Source organism: Aquarana catesbeiana, linkage group LG05 (assembly GCF_042186555.1).
Source record: "Aquarana catesbeiana isolate 2022-GZ linkage group LG05, ASM4218655v1, whole genome shotgun sequence".
NCBI classification, from domain to species: domain Eukaryota; kingdom Metazoa; phylum Chordata; class Amphibia; order Anura; family Ranidae; genus Aquarana; species Aquarana catesbeiana.
Genome location: NC_133328.1, coordinates 336,746,522 through 336,762,006, shown reverse-complemented (window position 1 = coordinate 336,762,006; position 15,485 = coordinate 336,746,522).

Genomic DNA, 15,485 nt, shown 5'->3' with positions numbered 1-15,485 from the left:
ACACATGATCGGACTTTACGGCATACTTGGTCCGGTGTACTGGATTTCGTCAGACAATTCGATCGTGTATGGGCTCCAGCAGACTTTGTTTGAGCAAAAGTTGGACGGACTTAGATTTGAATCATGTTTTAAATCTATCCGACGGACTCTTCTTTCTAGCGGACAAACCGGTCGTCTGTGTGCTAGTCCGACGAACTCAAACTGACGCATGCTCTGAAGCAATTACAAGATGGAAGCGCTCGGTCTGGTAAAACTAGCCTTCGTATTGAAACTAGCACATTCCTCTTCTGTGATCTTTTAATACAGCGTTTTTTTTTTCTTTATAATGCGAGAGGAATGAAGTTGTTTTTGTGCTTTTTATTCACACAGAGTTCTCACAAAGTACTTTCTTCATGATTTATCCTCATGCCATGACTAATATGATATTTTTAAAAAGCCAGATCTCCATAAATAAAGTATTAAATTAGATTTTGGACTCATCTTTTTTTTTTTTTTTAGATTTAAACACTATTTTACAATGTGTGCTAAATTATACAAAATGGAAAGGCTATCTATCTGACCCCACCATTATTCCAGCTGATCAACAATATCTGAAGTACATAGGCGTGCGCACAGGGTGTGCCAGGTGTGCCTGGGCACACCCAAATCGCCATGTGTGGTGCATATTCCCCCCTGTTTAGACCACTGATATTTCACCCCCTCCAAAAAATGTTACAAAATACATTAATTTATTTAAAAATAAAATAAAACTAATGACACTGTCCACTGCCCTACTGACACCATCAGTACATATACACATGCATATGTATTTGAGCTTTGGGGTGCATACCCTAATGCAAGAGGCTGTGCACACCTATGCAGAAGTATATTTTTGGCCACTACTGTCTAGTGATATGTCTACATATTAATATTTGTGATGAAGTCATTTTTTATGAAGCACTTAAACATTTTAGATGTTAACATTATTAATAACATTTACACAATCACAAATTCAACAAAAAAGGATACCTGGCTGAAGCTGGGTGCATCCACTTCATCAAGGATGAAAAGGCCCAGTTCTTCCTGGGACTCCACAAGGGCACGAGACAAGGCTGCCCCCTCTCCCTGCTGCTCTTTAATCCTGTGTTAGAACCCCTTTCTAGATACTTAACCAAAATGGCCCCACTACAGTACATGGGATCAACATTGGCGACTATGAACTACGCACCTCACTCTTTGCCGATGATCTTCTCATCTTCTTAGCGAACCCCTCCTCTGACATCTCCACTATCAAAACAATATTTAAAGAATTTAAACTATGCTCAGGTCCACATTAACTACAATAAAAGTGAAATCCTCCCCATAGGCACCCTTTCAATTCCTCCTTGGGCCTCCTATTCGCCTTTCACAGTAGCCACTTAGGCATCAGAATAGGGAAACTGCCATCTTCTGTATATTACCTTAACCATCCCCATTTGGTCAAAAAAAATATCCCAAGAATTGGAAAACTGGATGGATCTGCTTCTCTTGCTCCTGGGAAGATGCCACTTAGTAAAAATGGTCAGCTTTGCACGCTTATTGTATCGGCTTCAAACAATTCCACTACTTCTGAAACACGAGGATTTTCAGATGCTAAACAAAGCTATCTCCAAATTTATCTGGCAGAATAATTGACTGTGCATTGCATTTGCAAAATTATATCTTCCCAGGTGTTAAGGGGGTATTATGCCACGTACACATGATCGGACTTTACAGCATACTTGGTCCGGTATACTGGATTTCGTCAGACAATTCGATCGTGTATGGGCTTCAGCGGACTTTGTTTGCTCAAAAGTTGGACGGACTTAGATTTGAATCATGTTTTAAATCTATCCGACGGACTCTTCTTTCTAGCGGACAAACCGGTCGTCTGTGTGCTAGTCCGACGAACTCAAACTGACGCTGGTGCATCCACTTCATCAAGGATGAAAAGGCCCAGTTCTTCCTGGGACTCCTCAGCTGGGGTGGAGGTGGATGGAAGGCTGGAGGGAAGAGTGGGGGGAAGGCTGGAGGGAAGGCTGGAGGGAAGGGTGGGGGGGAAGGGTGGGGGGAAGGGTTGAAAGTGATTACCTGGCTTCTGTTTGGTCATCCAGGAATTGCATTTTGTGGCAGTACCACAACTTGGGTACATAAACGTGGTCGGCTGCTGCTCCAGATCTGAGCGACTCCTGGATTTTATTGTGTTTCCGCTTATACATGTTTCGCAAGATACCAATTTTCTTGTCCACAAACTTGAGGTCTGCCCGGGGGACTCGAATCTTCACAAATTCTAAAAGTGTGCCCAGTGTTGCCTTCCTTACAGCTCGATTGAAATATAGTGGGTGTTTGACCTCCCACGGGTTTTTGTTTTCCTGATATAAATCGATAAATCTGGACAAAAAATCAGCCTCTTTAAAGGGATTCACTTTTGCTGAAAGACAAGACACAAGATCAAAACTGTCGTTTCTGACTCTAGCTACTTCCGCACGGACATACGTAGGCCAATGGTAATAGCTTTATATACACTGCGCATGTGTTATGCTCCGCCTGCGTTGCCCGCCCCAGACATTCTTTAGTACGATTTGTCCCCGCCCCTTCACTCTTCGTTGCGCAGTGGGAGTATATCGAGAAAGATGGCGGAGAGATTCAGTGGAAGTAGCGCAGAGGAAAGCCCGGAGCCACAACCATCCACATCCCGGAGGAGATATAAGGCCACCAACATGGCTTTTGAAGAGATGGTGGAGATGGTGTCCATATTGAGAAGGGAGGACTACGATGGGAAAAAAGGACTGTACACACGACCGAATATGCATAAGGAAAAAATAATGTCCTCAGTTGTCACCGCTCTAGAAGCTAAATTTGGCACTAAACGTTCTAAAGAACAATTGAGGAAGCGATGGTCTGACATCAAAAGTAGGGAGCCAGAACAATATTGGCGAATAAAGAAGCTGCTTAAAAAAAGTAAGTACTTGTTGTGGTTTCCTATTGAGATACTTAACTTGCATGCTGATCCATATTCTTTTTGTTTATACAGCATCGTTCGTAAAGACCGTTCTTTGTAAAATACATATGACACTAAAGAAAAAGACGTTATTTTTTCGCCAAATACGATGGTACAGGGTTGGACATACATTTAGGTCTTGATAATTTGTCGTATTCCCAAAATTTGGTGATGTGGTGTAGATGTTTTTGAAAATATAATGCTTCTTCAAAAATGATTCAGTGTAATGTAAGGACAGGACACAGCAGCTGGTTCCACATCTGGACTCACGAGCACTAGTGTACTATGTGACCATAACTACATTTTTGAGGGGTAATACACATAGGAGATCATTGAGGTGTCTGCATCTGTGAAACTTGCATGAAAATATGTATTGTTTAGAATTGTTGTTCAGAGGTAATGTTCATCCTGTCTTCTAAATTTTTGAGGACAAAAAAAGGCAAATCTCCACAACTCATAACCAACGTTTCATATGAATTAGAAAAATATAAAATATCACTGTGTTTTAACTATACCTTTTGTTGAATTATCATAGGGGAGAAAAGACTCAGACAACAGTCCAAGGATCCCAGGACCCCCCCAAGTCACCAGCCTGAGGCTGAAGATACCCCAAGCCCCAGCCCAAGACCCCGCCCACCCGACGAGCTGGAGGAAGGAGAGGTGAAGGAAGTGTGCAAGCTTTCAACCCCACCAAGTGAGTGACTAACACCCCAGCTTAAGGTAATGTATTTATGCGTGCATATTTTAACCCATTTTTTTTTTACACACATTTTAGGTGAGCTTCTGGTTGTGGAAGGCCAAACAGCAGAGCCATGCAGCACAGACAGTGCCCAAAAACTTATTGGCCAGATAATATTGTGGAATGGACAAATTGATCAAATGCGTGACCAAATTCACAGCATGAAAATTCACATGGACTCCATGCAACAGGAAATGAAGAACATGATTGATGTTTTGGGCAGAATATAATAACTTTTTGCCTAAAAACATCAATCATGTTCTTCATTTCTTTGTCAAGTTTGTTTCTTCTTCCAATTTTGTAGTTTTTTCCTTGAAAAATATTTTTGCTGATGCACGGTGTGTGTCATCATGTGCTATCTTCCATCAGGGCATATCAATGTACTTGTTTAGTGTTTGCAACCCCTTCATCCTCAAAATTTTTTTGTGGTGAGAGGAACAAAGGGATTGCACACACAAAACACGTACATTGCTCCCCCATGATGGGAGATAGCACATGTTGATTGACCCATTTTTACTACACAATTTTGAGCATCTGAAAAATTTAGGCTTTACAAGGGTGACATCACCAGCACCATTATTAACATGTTGAACTTTGTAAGTTCTTTTATTTTTTTGTATGTTTTTCAAAACACTGTTGTGAATTGTAATTTTGTAAACAAGGACTATTTTTGTTTAAATATGCCTTTAATAACCTTCCAAAAAATATATATATATTTTTTTAAACAAAAAAAAATAAAAAAAAATAAAAAATAAAAAGGTTCCAAAAAATGCACCTTTCAATGTGCACACAGTAAAATGTTTTTACTACTACAATGTGTGTGGCTGATTATTTATCAATAAGATGTTTTGCTAATTTTGGTGTGGTATACAGTGACAAAGGGCCTTATTAACTAAAGGTAAATGCACTTGCCACTACTACAAGTGCACTAGGAGACAGACAAAACTAAATGCAAACAAGAAGAAAAACAAGATATTTTAGCCAAAATGTATTTTCTTGTTTTTTTTTTAAATTATAGCTCTTGTTGAATAGCAATGGCCCCCCGACCATTAAAATAATTGATGTGCGGTTTGGGGGGCCAAGCCAATATGGCCAATTTCCAGGCCTGTCAGTGTTTGATCAAGTCTGGCCTCAGGCCCAACAGAGGTCATATATGTAGCTGAATGTCTTCTTAAAAAATTATGGAGTATGCAGCAAGCCAGTATGACATGATTAATTTTATAGTTCACCAGATTTATGGCTGAGAGGAACAAACGGAACCGGCTGGCCAGAATCCCAAAGGCATTCTCCACAACTCTTCTTGCTCTGGCCAGCCGGTAATTAAATACCCTCCTCTCAGGGGTGAGTGTCCTTTGGGGGAACGGCCTCATCAAGTGCTCGCCGAGAGCAAACGCTTCATCAGCGATAAAAACTGAGGGGAGTCCATCCACATTCTGGTCATCAGGTGGCAATCCCAGGCCACCAGTCTGGAGATGCTGGCACAGCTCGGTCTGTGCAAAGACTCCTCCATCAGACATCCGGCCGTTCTTCCCCACGTCCACAAACAGAAAGTCCAAATGTGCCGAGACCACCGCCATCAAAACTACACTATGGAACCCAACTATGGAAACAACGAATTTAAGGCTCCATTCACATCTCCATGTTCTGAATTGCGGGCGGAATCACAACGAATTTGCCTGCAATTTGCCGATATTGTGAACCGTGGGCAGATTTGCGGTGTGCATTCCCGGTGCGTGTTCCATCAATTTCAATAGCACCCCAAACACGGCGTGTTACATGAGCTTCTTTTGGGTGACGGGTGTCCCGTGATTCTATTTGTGCGATTGTCCCCATACGCCAAGATGTGAATGGAGCCTGAAGGTTAAAAGATCAAACTGCCAAAAAAGACATTTAATGAGGTGCAAGAAAAAGGAGTGTCCTATGTGCACTAGAGCCACTGATCATATATATGGAAAATTTGTGAAGGGCCTGACCTGGCTGCAGAGAAGAAAATGACTGACAAGAAAGAGAAAAAAGGAAAAATATAGATGATAAATAAAAAAAGAAATACAGAAGCGCAAAAAAAACTAACAAAATAAGGAAAAGGATGAGTAAGGGTAGACAGAAGCAGGTGCATAGATTGAGTGACAAAGACTGTTCCAAAGAATTTCAGGAGTTTAGGAAAAATGTTGAGAACTGTGGAATAGCAAGGTATACTGACCCAAAAGGAAATATAAATAAGAAAGTCAAACCCAAATCAGGTCTGAACAGGAAACAGGACCAAAAGACAATAATTCAAGGTGAGACCAGTGTTTAGGACAAGAATTCCAAACAAGGAAGTACATGCTATAGCAACAGGGATGCAGGCTCATAACTAACAACTAGGTTAACAAATACCTTATAGCAAGGGTTTATAAACATTGTGTGATCTGTAAGGTAATGTAAATGTTGAGAGACTTAGCAGAGTGAGGGATCGGTACCAATCACTCCTGTATCCATTGATAACTGAGCATACTAACTTGTGTTTACTAAACTTCAGTTTATGAATGAACAGGAACATTTGTCTCCTGTTCATTCATCTTCAATGCTGAGGCTGCAGAGAAAGTAATGGGAGAATCTGTGCCCTCAATTCTTTTCTCTGTCTCAAAGGAGAGATGTCAGGGGTCTGTGTAGACCCTGAATATTTCACCCAAGCCGCCCCCCAACAGTGTTGAAAAAAAAAAATTAAAAAAATGTAAAAAAAATTAACAAATTGTAAAAGATCATTTTTAGAAATGGTAAAAAAAAAAAAATAAGTTTTAAACATTGTAAAAATACATTTTTAAAAATTGATAAAAAAAATAAAAAAATGAAGGGCTAATTCACACAGGTTCTCTGGCCTATACAGTGTGAGTGAGTAATTTGTTGCTGTCTATTACTCTATGGGGATGCAGTGGCTGTATGAACTCAGCTGAAGGTCCTAATTTGATAGGTGTGCAGGTGCGGGTGAGTGGCCCCACATGCATACTGTCTGTGTTTGGGGCTGTACACCTGAATCCATACACCTGTCAAATTAGAACCTGTGCTTGTGTTTATACAGCTGCTGCATCCCTATAGCGTAACATGCTCAAGGCTGCACACAGCCAAATTTAAAAAAAATGGCGATTCACACTGTACAGGCCACAGCACCCATGTAAATGAGCCTCAAGACCTCATTTACACACAGAAGTTTGATAACTCAATACAGTTTTATCTTTTAGATTTCGCAGGAATTTTGTAAGTTATGTTATATTTGTGTCCACTAATAATGATTTTAGTGTATTTTTTGGTGAAAATATTGTTTTGATATGTCGGGGGGCTGTCAGGCAGGCTGTACGGTGCTCCATGATTTCTCACAGCAGCCCTGACAACAATGAAACATCGGGGAGATCTACTAAAACGGGTGCACACATAATTTAGTGCAGCTGTGCATTGTAACCAATCAGCTTCTAACTTGTTCAATTAAGCTTTGACAATAAAACCTAGAAACTGATTGGTTGCTATGCAAAGCTGCAGATTCTGTGTGCACCAGTTTTAGTAAATCTCCCCCAATGTCTATTTGAGTATAAGTGTATCTGTATGTTTGGCAAGCTCTTTGCTGATGAACCAAAAAGAATGAAAGTATATCTAGAGCCAAACAGTTTTTGCCATTTTGAATAAAAGAGTATTAGAGAATTTCTAAAAAATACTGGTGGGTTTTTCTTTTCATGGCCATGGATTCTTATGGAGTTTGTTCCTATTGTTTATTTTAGACTTATAATGACATACATTATGCATCTATTTCTCATTTGGCAATGACAAAGCAAAAATTGTATTTTACCTTTACATCTGCAATCTGACATTATAATATTACAATAAAATATTATGCTTCTGAAAAATGTTCTACCTGCATGATTGGATTTAAGACTAATGTTTACAACAAAGGAGCAGTGAATTGTTGGAACCCATCCATATTGCTTCCAATAGGGGCTTGACAAACTACCTTTTTCAATCCATAATAAGCATGTGTTATAGAAATACAGTATACATTCTCTGCTTAGCTGTTTGCCAAGTATTACTGTATGTTTTTGTCATTTGTTTTAACTAATGAGAAGTTGTTAAAAGCTAAATCAAACAAGATCTCAGTAATGTTTTTCAGGAGATTTGGGAGAGATACATTTAAGATGTACTATGAATACTACTTTCCTCTCTGCTTTGCTAGCAATGCATACCAAGCTAACAATATCCACTTTAATAATAGTTAAATCCTTTCAGGTTCAGCTATCCAATGGTTCAGCAAGTCTTGTTCAAAATTCAGCAATTTCAACATTAAGGCTAATCCCACTGAAATCTACAGGGGAAAATCTTGTTTTAAATGTCTGGCCATTTTAGAGCCAATAGGAAATCTGTTGTCAAAAAAAAAAGCAAGAAAGCTAGACACTGCCAAGAGGGACACGTAAAAAAAAAAATATATATATATATATGTGGAGAATTTTTTAACCCCTTGCCGACCATGCTATAGCCAAATGATGGCTACAGCGCAACCAGCTAGTTCTGGGATCCTGTCTGCTGATGGTGCCCCATGACCGCGCCCCCTGTGTGCCTGCTGCAGGGTGCGAACGGTGCGCTCTGTGATCACAGATTGAGATAAAGAGCCAATCAGTGCCTCTTTACCACATAATTAGCTGTGTCCAATCACAGCTGATCATGGATGTAAACAGAAGATGGTTATCATCAATCCTTTCCTCATTCTGACAGCTGTATACTGGAGAGAGAGAGTTGAGGCAGGTATTTTACTATGAGTATTAGGAGACAGCAGATGATACAGTAGCGTAAAATTAACTAACAGCAGGACAATTTTAATTAACAAAGCTAGGCCCAAATGTAGTGTAGACCAAAGGCAAAGGCAGCAGGACAGTATTTCTTAGACATTATAGGCTTAACTGGTGTGTACCTAACTTGTATTTTATCTATAGGGATAGGTGATGTGTTGAGTTTGAGTGATATAATGTGAGGTAGTTTATGTGCTCACTGTTCTTGCAGTTTAATTCTTTTTTCTTTCAAATGATTCAGCAGTGTGAACACAAATGTGCTCCAAGAACAGATGGCTATTAACACGTGAATGCACTGCTTTGAAATCCAAACTTAAAACCAAGTACCCTATCAACATGAAATAAAAGAAATCCACACAAGAAAATGGCAATCCCAATTATATCACATCCTAAAATAAAAGTCCATTTTTTTAAAGGAAAGCATGGCATAAAAAATGTGGAGTTGTTGACAGAGCTTCCTCTTTTTTTCCTCCCAGGTGCAAATCACCAAGTTGCCTCCAAGTGTTGCTTATGTACCTTCTTTCTCCATATTTTCTTTTGCTAACATCTCCACAGACTGGCTATGAGGAGTCAAAATGATTTCATCATATGATTGCTGATTTACTACAGGAGGATGATCTGGGTCAAGTACAAGTGTTTCCCCTTTAATATATTGAAGACAAGGAAGATAACATGATCACCACAGAAGAAAATGAGGGTTCAGCCAGACGATTATCAGGGGACATCAAGCAAGGCGAAGTAAGAGGCAGTGATATTACAGCAGCTGGAGCTTACTGCAGAGTGGGAGGGGTGGATAATGTTGTCTCGAAACCTTCCATGAGTACCACCAACTGGAAAGGAGGACAATTCAGAGGGAAAGGCAGAACAGCAGTGAGGGGAAAGCAGCAAGAAGCAGAAACACCTTGCAGAGAAATGAAGCGGGCAGACACCCAAATATATCTGGAAGCACTGTCCAACAGGTACAGGTCACTGCTAGCACCAGGGCCAGTCTACAGAGTTCCGCAGTGCTTTTTTTTTTAATTTAGAATTTAAAAGTGACAAAACAAATAACAAAACAAGTATTTGCAATGTCAACAGCTTGTACAATAAGATATGTTAGTGATCATCAAACAGATTAGTGAAATTAAATTCAGTACAATAGGTATAATGGTTAAAGAAACAGGTGTTGTGTGACTTACAGGAGTGCTATTACCATGGTTCCTAAGGGTCTTTATTAATACAATATCAAAATGCCAGGTGATGCCTGAGCTCATCTAGAAACATATACTACTTGGAGTATAAAAGGACAAAAGGACAAAAAGAGACTCAGATTGGTTAAGCACTAGAATTATTACATTATCAGGGGATGACTAAGATAGATTTAAGTAAGGGAGATAGATCTATGATCTTGCAGCCAGGGGAACCATTGTTTCCGAAAGATGCTTTCTTTGTAATGAGCTTTAGCAAAGAGAAATTCTTGCATAGCATTATTATTCAGCAGAGAAATTACTGTTGCCAAGAGAGGAGGTTTTGCGTCTTTCCAGGATTTTGCTATGGACAGCCTTGGTGCAATAGACGTGTGAGTTATGAATGTTTGAAACGGAATGAGGAGTATAGTACCACTTGTGTAATAACTTTTGAGCCGATTCCCAGTGTGATATACATTTGGATAATTGAAGAGGTTTCTCAGTTGAAGCATGCCATTGTGATACAGAGATATTGAAATTGAATTCTCGCTCCCAAAATTCAATAGTAGGTGTTTTACTTTGTTTCCTCGGTTTTTGGAGCAAGGCGTAGAAAGCAGATAGGTGAAAGGATTTTGATAGATTGCTGTCGAAAAGTGAAAAAGGTCACCGGCTACAGCATTATTGTTCCACCTACCGAGGGAGAGAATGTGGCAAACTCTCAAATATTTGTAAAAGTCAATGTGACTTAAGTGATAGATGTGACATAAGTCCTGAAAGGATTTTAAAGGGGTACCAAAAAAGAGGTCACTGAGGTGATGAATCCCACGTGGGTTCCAAGATTGGAGGTGCAAATCTGGAGATGCCAGGTGTAGTGCTAGTATAGGTAGGTGCCGTAATGCATACGTTTCATACTCTGGATGGTGGCTGTTAAGGTGTCCATAAAGCATTTGTCATGGTGCTGTTGTAAGGTGTAAAAGCTAAATCGACATTTAGGATCAGAGCCCAATACATGAGATTAAATTTGTTTCCATGAGGTATTAGATTAGGGGGACCAGAGCTATTTGGTCTGTGCTAAAATAGTGGCTTTGTAATAGCGTTTGATGTCAGGTGCTCCCATAGCTGAGAACTTTCTGGGTGTACAAAGAAAAGAGGAAGGAATATGAGGTCTCTTTTTCCCCCATATGAAGGAGTTGATAAGATTTTAAATGGTGCAGAGATGAGATGAGAGGAATGGAAAAGGTAGTGTCCTAAACATATATAATACATGTGGGAGTAAAAACATTTTACAGAGTGCTATACGACCTGCCCAGGATGTGAATGTGGCCTTGAAATTTTCACATAGTTTGGTCAGCTTCATTAGTAAAATATTGTAGTTGGAGCCCATGAGATAAGAGAAACATGTGATATTTGTGTTTTAGGGATCATGTGGGATTCGGAATGGTTAATTTTATATAACGAGACCCTGCTGAAACAATCTAACATATCTTGAAGTGCAGGAAGAGATGTTTGTGGATTTGTTAATGACAGTAACACATTGTCAGCTTATAAGCCTATTTTGTGTTCAGCATTTACAATCATGACTCCAGATATCAATCAGTCAGAACGAATGGCTTGGGCAAGGGGTTCCATAATGAGGGTGAATAGGAGGGGAGAAAGGGGACATCCCTGGCAGATACCATTTGTAATTTGAAATGGTTTAGAGAGAGTCCATACTTGGGACTGTGTATAGTGCTTGGATAGTTGAATTTATTTGGCCTAGTATGCCAAATTTATCCATAACTGCTGAAAGGTAGTCCCAGTGGACCCTATCGAATGCCTTCTCCACATCCTAGGAGAGCAGCAGAGAAGGCACCGCCAGCGCTCAGACCACTGTATTAGATCTATAAATCTCCTGGTGCCATCAGAGGCCTGTCACCCCATCACAAAGCCAACCTGATCTTTGTGAATGGGAAGAGGAATAAGGATGGCAAGCTGATTAGCTAGAAGCTTGGCATACATTTTGGTATCTGGGTTTAAAAGCAATATGGGGTGATAATTAGCTGGATCATAATGCTTTTTCCCCGGCTTGGAAATTTTTTTTACAATTTCTAGGTTAGTAAATGAGGCGGATAGTTCCGCAAGCTGTGCCGGAGTTACAGTTGGTAAATGCACAGATTGTAAGAATTGGAAGATGGCATCAGGAGATGGGGAAGTCTGATTATCGAGATCTTTAAGATTATATAACGTGGAGTAGTATAGGCCTAATTGGTCTGCAATATATTTTGGGTTCACAATTTTTTTGCCTAGTTTATTGGTAAGGAATGGATTTTTGGATTTTACCAAACTATATCTTGCGTTGCTCAGCCAAAAGAGCTCCAGCCTTTATTACCCTGGGAGTATGTGGTTAAATTGAGCCTTGAATGAAATAATCAAATCCTTTTTGGTGATGTTACCTGAGTTGGAAACGTAAGGAATGGAGCTGGGTCATGATTTCATCAGGAGGGCAGGATTTATGTTGTTGTTCTGGTTTCTTAAGCAGAAAGTTATCCCCATGCATTTCTTTTTCACATGGGCACCATGTTTGATGAGGAGACCTCTAATAAAAGCTTTATGAGCATCCATAAAACAATATTATTTGATATGGTACCAGCATTTGATTGGAAGAAGGCTTCCAATTCAGGTGATCTGTTCCTTGTAGGTGCGATTGCTGAGAATAGAGGTATTTATTCTCCAGACTGTGTCTGAGTTGTGGGGAGAGCTGGATATTAAATCCATTGTTATCAGAGCATGATCAGTCCAGGTGATAGTACCAATTTGAATTTTAGCTACTGACTGAAGAATACATTTGTCTGCAAGGAACAGATTTATCTTTGAGTAAGCCCTCTGAGCAGGAGAATAAAATGTATAATCTTTTTCTGAGTCATGGAAACAGCGCCATACATCAAATAAATCTTCCGACCTAAGGAGGGAAGATAATGCAGAAGATTTTTTTCTGGGCAGGATTAGAAGAATACAGTGAGGAGTCCACTACTTTTTTAAAGTCCCCACAAATTACGAGATTTTTATCCTTGTATGGGAGGATTTTATTCATAAGTCTAGAGTAAAAAAAATTTGGATGGGTATTGAGGGAGTATATGTTAACAATATTAAGGTGACGGTTGTCAAATATGGCTGATAGAACAATATATCTACCATAAGGGTCTGATTCCACCTGTAGAAGTTGAAAACACAAAGGGTTATATATGGCTATCATGACCCCCTTGAGTTTCCTGTTAGCATTGGCAAAAAAAGAGTGCGAGAAGGGCTTATGGTGATATTTAGGGGGTTTGGCGCTAATAAAATGCCTTTCTTGAATGCATAGTATATCACTTTTTTGTATTAAGGCATCTTTCCAGAACATAGCCCTTTTTTGGAGACTGTTAAGCCCTTTAGCATTTACAGATGTGATCCTAATTGGCATGATAGAGGCCTAAAGTGCTGTAGGGAGTCATGCTGTAAACAAAAGTAATTACAATCAGAGAATATATGACCTGAGCATAGGTATCATTATGCATAGTCCTGTAAGTTAGTGAGGTCTGAACTATGTTATTCATACAGCTTTGAACATGAGTTGCAAAGAAAGGTAGTGCACCATAAAGCTTAAAAGCAAATAACAAAACAAGAAAAACATATAGAACCAAAAGTTACCTAGGTGTGCGTAGCACACAATTCGTCTGGGGCGCAGACATAAACCAGGAATAGTGCCATGTCATGTGGGAGAATCAAAAATGAGATGCTATCTACCTGTTATGAATATAAAAAGTAAAAATGAAGGATACTCAGTGGAGAAGAGAGGGCTAGAAGAAAAACAGTCCCAGGTAGAGGAAATTCTAGATGGAGAATTGTTTCCTGGATTTTGAGGAGAAGCTTTGGGCACCATTCCCCAACTGTGTAGTAGGGATGAGCTTCATGTTCGAGTCGAACCCATGTTCGACTCGAACATCGTCTGTTTGCCCGTTTTGCAAACCGAATTGCAAACGATATGGGCCGTTCACGCCAAATTCGTGTGGCGCGTCATGGCCCATAATTCACTGCGGCATCGCAGTGCATTGCTGGCTGATGATTGGCCAAGCATACACTATGACCCGCATGCTTGGCCAATCACAGCGCCGTCAGTAGAGAGAGCTGTAATTGGCCAAAGCCAGGGTGGCTTTGGCCAATTATGGCTCAGGGGGTTTAGAACACGCCCCACACTAGATAAGGCCACCTGCACGGCAGCCCTGTGTAGTGTGTTCCGGCATGCTTAGAGAGAGAGAGAGAGAGACAGTGTCATTTAATTTGGGTTAGCTAGATTAGGCAGGACAGTCAGTGAGTTAGCTGCACTTACAGTGTATTGTGTATATATATGCATCCCAGGTGTTGTATATATATATATATATATATATATATATATATATATACACATATATATATATATATATATATATATATATACACTGTATTCAGTTTAGCTAGATCCGTTCCTGTTTTCTGCCTACTGACAGGCAGGCTTGTCTTGTTACAGTATTTACAGCTACGTGAAGAAAATTGCTGATGTTCTTTTGATCCTATTAGTACCACAGTTAGGCAGCTAGACTATTTACACTTAGTGTAGTGCGTCCTCCTCACAGTCAGTTAAAGCTACAAGTTGGTTTAGTGTGACCTCTGCACAGTGTTCAAGCTAAAGCTACAAGTTAGTGTAGTGCGTCCTCCTCACAGTGTTCAGCTAAAACTATAAGTTAGTGTAGTGCGACCTCTGCACAGTGTTCAGCTAAAGCTACAAGTTAGTGTAGTGCATCCTCTGAACAGTGTTCAGCTAAAACTACAAGTTAGTGTAGTGCGACCTCTGCACAGTGTTCAGCTAAAGCTACAAGTTAGTGTAATGCATCCTCTGAACAGTGTTCAGCTAAAACTACAAGTTAGTGTACAGCGACCTCTGCACAGTGTTCAGCTAAAGCTACAAGTTAGTGTAGTGCGTCCTCTGAACAGTGTTCAGCTAAAGCTACAAGTTAGTGTAATGCGTCCTCCTCACAGTGTTCAGCTAAATCTACAAGTTAGTTTTTTGTGAGCTCTGCACAGTGTTTAGCTAAAGCTACCTGTAGAAGGTTGGTGGTGTTTTCCTGATCCTATTACTACCGCAGGCAGCTAAATAAGCTACAAGTTAGTTTTTTGCGAGCTATGCACAGTGTTCACCTAAAGCTACCTGTAGAAGGTTGGTGGTGTTTTCCTGATCCTATCACTACCGCAGGCAGCTAAATAAGCTACAAGCTAGTTTTTTGTGAGCTCTGCACAGTGTTTAGCTAAAACTACAAGTTAGTTTTTTGCGAGCTCTGCACAGTGTTCACCTAAAGCTACCTGTAGAAGGTTGGTGGTGTTTTCCTGATCCTATCACTACCGCAGGCAGCTAAATAAGCTACAAGTTAGTTTTTTGCGAGCTCTGCACAGTGTTCAGCTAAAGCTACCTGTAGAAGGTTGGTGGTGTTTTCCTGATCCTATCACTACTGCAGGCAGCTAAATAAGCTACAAGTTAGTTTTTTGCAAGCTCTGCACCGTGTTCAGCTAAAGCTACCTGTAGAAGGTTGGTGGTGTTCTCATACTACAGGCAGGCAGTTGATTTTGCTAGCTGCAGTATCAGTATATAAATATATATATATATATATATATATATATATATATATATATATATATATATATATATATATATATATATATCAGCTTAGTGCAGCTACAGGCCATAAGTATGTCTGGGAGGCCAACAAGGAGAGGCAGACAGTCAC